Source organism: Rosa chinensis, chromosome 2, assembly GCF_002994745.2.
Source record: "Rosa chinensis cultivar Old Blush chromosome 2, RchiOBHm-V2, whole genome shotgun sequence".
Classification (NCBI taxonomy): domain Eukaryota; kingdom Viridiplantae; phylum Streptophyta; class Magnoliopsida; order Rosales; family Rosaceae; genus Rosa; species Rosa chinensis.
Window position 1 is genome coordinate 21,127,184 of NC_037089.1, and position 8,495 is coordinate 21,135,678.

Here is an 8,495-nt window from a genome sequence, read left to right on the forward strand (position 1 = left end):
ACAATAAGGTTGAAACGCTCACTAAAGTGACTACTTGATTGGGAAGGGATATGCCCACGCGTTTCTATGACAAGTTTCGGATTCTATCGCGGTTCATGTTGGACATGATCTTCATTAGAAGCGCTTAAAGAGTTAAGGGAAACCGCTGAACACTTGAAATCCGAGTTTGAGATGAAGGATTTTGGGAAAACACTATTATGTCTCGGTTTGGAACTTGAGCATCGTGTCGATAGATGCTTAGGCATTTTGACAAGGTCAAGCCTTCAAGCACACCCATGATCGTCTGTAGTCTTGATCCTGAAAAGGATCCTCTTCATCGAAAGGATGATGACGAAGATGTGCTAGAGGCAGAAGTGGCTTACTTAGTACAATTGGCGCATTATTGTACTTATCCCAATGCACAAGATCGAACATCTCATATGTAGTGAACTTGTTAGCTAGATATAGCTCTGCGCCAATGCGACGCCATTAGATTGGTGTAGAAGATATCTTTCGTTACTTGAGATGTATGAGTGATATGGGCTTGTTCTATCCCTACAAAGAGATGATGGATTCGGACCCATCACACACCAGGAACGCCGCCAACACTGGCCTGCGTCCACTATCCCCATCCCAAAACGACATGTGTTTTGGAAGGTTTTGCTGATGTTGGGTATCTCTCTGACCCACACAATGGCCATTCCCAAACTGGTTAAGTGTTCACCATGGGAAAAGACCGTGATATCTTGGAGGTCTACAGAACAGACCGTAGTCGCTATATCTTCGAACAATGCAGAGATCATTGCTCTTCACAAAGTGGTTCGTGAATGTATATGGATTGGATCCATAATTACGCATGTTTTTGAAGTTTTTTTTTTTAGTTTTTCTCTTCTTTTTCTCGGGGACTTGCAACCTCCCTTCTTCTACCCCCCCCCCCCCCCTTCTTCTTCATAGGGAAGACCAAATGCCAAACTGTGGGCGTTCGTGCTCACTCGAAACTTGGAGCTTGTAGAGTCCTCCAAACTTAGAGTTTGTTGAGAAAGTTATGATCGACCACAAACACATCATTGTTTTGATCTAATCTAGTATCTCTTGGAAGCGACTATGCTCAGAAATCTCTAATTTCTTGGGAGCGACTAGGCTTAGAAATTATATATGTTTTTGTGATAGCCTTTTTCACTCCGAAACTAACCCTAATTTCTTGTTGTTTTTCAGGATGAGTAACCTGAACAAGTTGAACTTTGCTCCACTGTGTTGAGACACTAACTCCAAGCAATATAACCTAGATATTTTGAAGGATGATTCTCATTGAATAAATGAAACAACTACGGCTTATAAAGCCATTACAAGAAACAGAATAACAAAGAACAGCCGAAGTCTTCAACTAACCCTAAGATCGTGGTAAACTAGCTGAGGAAAGAGTCAAAACTTATCTAACTAGAATGAGCTCCTCATAAACAGGAGTTATTAACAAACTTGTAACAAAAGAAATCCTAACTAGCAACAAACTCTAACTAATCATCCATTTTGAAATCTTCAACGCTTCCAACAATTCCTCCCCTAAACTGAAATTGCTAAAAGCAATCAGTTTACACCTTCCATCTTTCGAACACCAAGTAACTCACGAAGCTTCACAAAAGTCTCCAGCTTCAATGGCTTGGTCATTATATCTGCAATCTGCTCATCTGTGCCACAGTGTACTAATTCTACAACACCCTATCTTGTGAGGTCATGCAAGAAGTGAAACCTCACATCTATATGCTTTGTTCTTCCATGCAACACTGGATTTTTTGATAACTTAATGGATGAACTATTATCACAAAATAATTTAATGCACTCATATTGAGATTGACCGAGTCTGTTGAGAATTCTCTTCATCCATATGCACTGACATGCACAAGCAGCAGCTGCAACGTACTCAGCTTCGGTTATGGACAGCGTCGCCACTGGTTGTTTTTTCTAGCTCCATGCTACAGCTCCTTCACTCAACAGAAATACATATCCAGATGTACTTCTTCTATCATCTGTATCACAAGCATAGTCGCTGTCGGTGTAAGCCCGTAGAACTTCTCCAGCTCTTCTCTTGTAAACGCTGTTGGTGTAGGCCCTTAGACCATCTCCAGCTCCTCTCTTGTAAAACACTCCCATCTCCAGAGTGCCTTTCAAATATCTGAGTATCCTTTTTGCAGCTAGCATGTGAGCTTCCTTTGGACTAGCCATATATCTACTTATAAGACAAACAACATACATCACATCTGGTCTAGTAGCTGTCAAATACATAAGGCTACCAGCCAATTGTTTATACATTGTTGCATCCACATCTGCACCTCCACCTTCTTTTGTTAGTTTCGTCCCAGGCACAATGGGATTCTTCACCAAATTGCAGCTCCTCATCCCAAATCTTTCAAGACTTCTCGAGCATATTTCTTTTGGCACAAGTGAATGCCTTCAGAGCTTTGTACGTTGAACTTCAACTCCTAAGAAGTATTTCATTTTTCCCAAGTCCGTCATGTCGAACTCGAGTTTCATGGAGCTCTTAAACCTCTCACACATGCCAACATCATTTCCTGTAAAAATCAGGTCATCCACATAAAGACTCACAATCAGAATCATGTCTCCATCTTCAGTTTTGACGAAAAGTGTATGCTTATAGCTGCATCTCTCAAACCCCTCCTTGATAAAATACCATTCGATTCGGCTGTACCAAGCTAGGAGCCTGTTTTAGCCCATATAGAGCCTTCCGAAGCTTGCAAACTTTATGCTCTTCACCTTTTCTAATGTACCCATTTGGTTGCTCTATATACACAGCTTCCTTTAGTTCACAGTGAAGGAATGCACTCTTCACGTCCAACTGAAACACAAGCCAACCCTTTTGTGCAGCCAAGGCCAAAATCATATGTATCGTATCCCAACGTGCTACTGGTGTAAATACTTCGTTGTAATCAACTCTGTGCTTTTATGCGTAACCTTTCGCCACTAAGCGCGCTTTGCATTTATCAATTTCTCCACTTTCATTCAGCTTGGTTTTATATACCCATTTAACACCAATTGTCTTCATCCCAACAGGCATATTCACCAACTCCCATGTTTCATTTTTTTATATAGCTGCAATCTCCAAATCCATCGCATTTCTCCACTTCTCATCTCTAGCAGCCTCCTCATAACTTGTTGGATCCTCAAGAGAAATGAACATAGCCTGATTCTCCACTTCTTCTTCTTTGGATAGACCTTCTCCACTTGTATAATATTCCTCTATCCACACAGGAGGTCTTCTATTCCTTCCCTCAGGTGAGTTTGGTGCGCTTGCTTCAGTAGACTCTCCTGAACCAAGTTCCATATTCTACTGCTCATCCTCGGTATCAACCTCACTATCTCCAGCATTACTGAACTCTTCATCACTGTCTTCCCACTCTAATATGTCAAGTCTGACTTCTTCTTCACTCCTCCCCCAATTCCTACTCTCTTTCTCATCAAATTGCACATCTCTACTAATCACAACCTTTTTAGTTATCGGATCAAAAAGCTTGTAAGCTTTTGACTCCTCGCTCATACCAAGCAACACACACTTACGACTCTTGTCATCTAGCTTCAACCTTCTAGCATCTGGAACATGCACATACCCTATGCAGCCAAAGACCTTGAAGTACTCCACACTCGGTTTAACTCCATTCCAGCTTTCTTCAGGTGTCTTATCCTTCATAGCCACGGTAGGGCTCCGGTTAAGCACATGGACTGTCCACTTAACAGCTTCCGCCCAAAATGGCTTTGGCATTTCCTTCTCAGATAGCAAACATCTAACCATGTTCACGATGGTACGATTTTTGCGCTCTGCAACCCCATTTAGTTGGGGTGTATAGGTTGCAGTAAGTTGACGCTTAATGCCTTGAACTTTACAAAACTCATTAAACTCCTTTGAAATGAATTCTCCACCTCGGTTTGTCCTCAAGCAACATATAGATAATCCTATCTCATTTTCAACAAGATTTTTATAGTGCTTGAAAGTAATAAATGCTTCACACTTCTCAGTAAGGAAATAGACCCAAATCTTCCCATTAAAATCATCGATGAACGTCAAGAGATACCTTTTGTTGCTGTGTGAAGTAGGAGTTATGGGGCCACATATGTTAGCATGTACCAACTGGAGCTGTTGTGAAGCTCTGCAATGACTCTTCTTTGGCATAGCTTCTCAGTGCTGCTTCCCCACCATACAACTCGTACATATGTTACTTGAAGCTTTGAACTGAGGCAGCCCTTTCACTAGTTTCTTGTACTGCAAGATTATGAGATTTTTGTGACTCAAGTGGCCAAATCTTCGATACCACAAATCAGAGATGTCTTCAGAGGCTACATTGAGACAATTTGGAGATTGTGGTGTCAATGTTGCTAGTAATACAAACATTCTGTTTGCAGACATATGTGTCTGCATAATAAGCCCTCTTCTAGAGTGACAGATTCTGCATACTCCACTTTGAATCAATATAGCCAACCCCTTCTCTTGTAGCTGGCCAATACTTAATAGGTTATTCTTTAACTCAGGAATATAGAAAACATCTTATATTACCTGAGTTACTCCTCCCACTTCAAGCTTGATCTTGCCTCTTCCCATCACTGGCATTCTTGAGTCATTTCCCAATTTCACCGTGTGCCTGAATTTATCATCCAAATCCACAAACCACCGTTTATTTCCTGTCATGTGGTTAGAATAGCCTGAGTCAAGAAACCAAACTACCTCCCTCTTCGAGTTGTTGAGCTCAACATAAGACATTAGAAAAAGCTCCTCATCTTCGTCTAACTCTGCGTAATTTGCAGCCTTCTCCCAACTAGGGCATTCATACTGAAAATGTCCTAGCTTATGGCATTTATAACACTCAATCACAACTTTGTTGAAGCCCTATTTGCCTCTACCTCGACCTCTTCCTCTGAAGCTTCCTCTTCCTTGACCTCTTCAACCATTCTTGTCATCATTGCTTTCTCCAGCTCTATCATCAAGTGTCACCTTTAATACTTGCTCTTCTCCAGTGTGAGCATGCATTCTCTGCTCATGAACAAGTAAACTGCTCTGGAGCTCATCAACAATCATTGTGTTGACGTCGTTGGATTCCTCTATGGCAGCCACAACATAATCGAATATATTTACCAGTCATAGACCTTAGTATTTTCTCCACAATCACCAACTGCTCTATTCGTTCCCCATGTGCCTTCATTTTGTTGGCAATGGCCAAGGTCCTAGAGAAATATTCATCTACTGTCTCTCCATCTCTCATTCCAAGTACTTCAAACACCCTTCGAAGAGCTTGCAATTGAGCTCTCTTCACTTTCGTGGACCCTTGATATTTTTGTTTCATTGAATCCCATATATCCTTGGTTGTGTCTCGATTGAGAATCGTCTCCATGATGCCTCTGTCAATGACTTGAAAAAGATAATTTTTCACCTTGAGATCATTCAACCTCGCATCTTCAATAGCCTTGCGTTGCCCTTCTATTGGTTCATCTTTATCAGCTATAGTTGGAATTCCACTCTCCACCAAGCTCCAATATTCTTTCGACCTCAACAGATTTTCCATCAACATAGACCAATGATCATAATGACCATCGAATCTAGGTATGGTAGGTTGAACAAAGCTGTTGTTCTCTGACGCCATGACTGGCTCTCTCTCAAACCCTAAGTGTTTCTCTCACACTCAGATTCTAACTCTCCCAATCAGGCCCTGTGAAGGGCTCTGATACCACATTGTTGAGACACTAACTCCAAGCAATATAACCCAGATATTGCTTCCGCCAGTGGTGAAACAGCATTCTGTATGATGTTTGGAACTGAGGTCGTCCTACCCATTGAGGTCACACAACCTACCGCTAGAGTCGAGGGCTACCGCTCTGAGACTAACGGCGAAGGCATCAACCTCGACAAAGACCTCCTCGAAGAGAAACGCCACAGAGCCATCTACACAACTTGCAAAACAAGCAACGAGTATCACGTTTTTATAACGCCAGAATCAAAGCCAGGAACCTCTAACTGGGGGACTGGTTCATGAAGGAAGTCATTCCACAGCCAACGGCACTTCGCCCAACTTGGGAAGGACCATACAAAATAGTGGAGGTCGTCAGCCCTGGCACCTTATACTTAATGGACAAGGATGGCGTCACCACGACCCACCCTTGGAATACGGAACACCTTTGGTATTATTACAAATAGTTATACCGCTACCCAAGAGCATCCTGACTTAGCTAAATTTTTGTTCCATATTTAGCTAAGGGAAGCTACCTAACGGGTACAACCCCGCTTTTGTAAACGCTGATCAATCAGCTATCAATGAAACGAGGAATTATTTAAACCATTGTCACCAAGTCCAGCACAAGAATTAACTGGCAAAGCCAACAACATTCGGCGGACCACGTCCACTACATCGTGCACTTAGAACACTTTTAATTCCTTTAATGTTTCGTTAACTGGCAAAAGCACAAGTCAAAACTCTAGCGGTATACCAACATTCAAACAACACAATCAGTAGACGCAATCTCACACTTGGCAAAATTTCAGAAGAAATAGCAATACTTCATATATCTAGGGTCAGGACTCCCCGCCCAAAAATATTGCCAAGTTACAAAAAAAAAAAGAGCCTCAGCGGCATTGTATTACAAAAAGAAAAAAGGAAAAAAAAAAAAAAAAAGAGAAGCTGGGGAACTAGCGGTCTTCAGGGATTGTCGGGATCGTCGGCAGCGATCTCTTCACCCACCGGCGGTTGATCAATAGCCAGGCGACTGGTCTGGTCCGAACCACGAGCAGTGGGGCTCGGTGTCATGATGTTCCCATCAGGACGAGTGTGCGCCGCCAGAACATTGGCCCGGGACTCTTCAGACTAAGTGGGCACCGGGGTCCGCTGAGGGTCATCCACCAGGACATGATCACTCTCTCCGCTACCAGAGCGCACCCCACCTGGATCAGAGGAAGGCCCTCCTGCCTGCACGGGCGGCCGACTTGGTGTGCTCACAGGCTGAGATGCCTTCACCTAGTCAATGGTGCCCTTCTGCTTTAGCAGCTCCACATTGGCAGCAGCACCCCGCTTCGCCGCCTCCATCATGGTATGCTGATACTCCGCAGACTGCTTAAACACCTCTACGATGGCGGCCTCAGTACGATCTTTCTCAGCACTCAGTCGGGCCACCTCAGCCTCCAACCTTTTCAGCTCCATGGCCTTGGCGACAGAATCCTTCTGAAGGATGTCGACCTTCTTGCCCTTAGCCGCCACCTGCTCCTTCAGCAGAGCCACATCTTGCTCGAGCCAGTTAATCTTGTCGTTCCGCTCAAGATTTTGCTCAATGGCTACATTAAGCTTGCCGCAGGCATCCAAGGAATCACACTCAGCCTTGGTCAGCCGCCGCTCCCCATCCGCCAGCCTGGCCTGAGCATCCGCCAACTGCCCCTGAAGACCTTCAAGTTCCTCCCGCAGTTGCCGCTCAGCCTCAGGCTGCTTTGAAACCGCCAGGAACAGCTCATGCAGCCAAACAGACAAATGGCTGAATGGCTATTGCTGAACAGTAGTCGGGCGGACCGTCCCATCCAGTCCGTCAAAGCCCAGCCTCTGGATTGGTCAGAAACTCCTCGTAGGAGGAGAATGAATCCAGCCCTTCCTGCAGTGCTTCCCCAGACACCGCTACGGTCACCTGCTGGGAAACCTGCTTCGTCTTCTTCTTTTGGCGGGCTCCAATGGTTTCCGCGTCATCAGCCTCATCCTCTTCTTCATTGTCGTTCTGTCGCCGCTTCCTTTGCAGAATTGCCCGTGTAGTACCAGCGGCGGCAGGCCTTGAGGCTACTTGCAGCTCCAACCCCGCAATAGTAGCGACAGTTTCCTGCCTCGAAACCCTGCGCTCCCTCTGGGACCCACGTTGGGCTGCGGGCGCTCTCTCTTTCGACTGCGTGGGGGCAGCAGGTACTTGGCTCCTGCCAACAACCCCGCGATCGGTTCCAACTCCCGCCTGAACCACGGGCGAACCATCAGGGCCAAGATGCAAGTGGTGCGGCATTGGCAGCACAACTGGAGCCTCTGACTGGCTCACCACCAGTGTTTGGGGGTCAACGACAGTGTGTCAGGTCTGTCCCGATTTGGGGCTGCTTGACTTTCTCTCTCCTCCTTCCAATAATAGAAACTTATTTAAAACAACAACTAGGAATAGTAACTTTCCTTTTTGGTCAAAACTTTCCCGTAAAAACTCCAATTAACACAAACTACATATCCACGAACTCGATTTTTCGTATACTATGACATTCTCAAGGAAATTCCCAATTTAACAGACAAAATAAAAAGTCAACTCCTCAGTCAAAACCAGTAAAATGTAACTAGTAAAAACTTTAAAGTACGAGGCATTATAATCTCCCCTCCTTATAAAATTTCGTCCTCGAAATTGTACCTGTCAAGGAAAAAGATATGGATGTTGTTGCCTCATTTGTTCCTCCGGTTCCCAAGTAGCTTCTTCAATCAGATGATTTCTCCACAATACCTTAACCAAAGGTATTACCT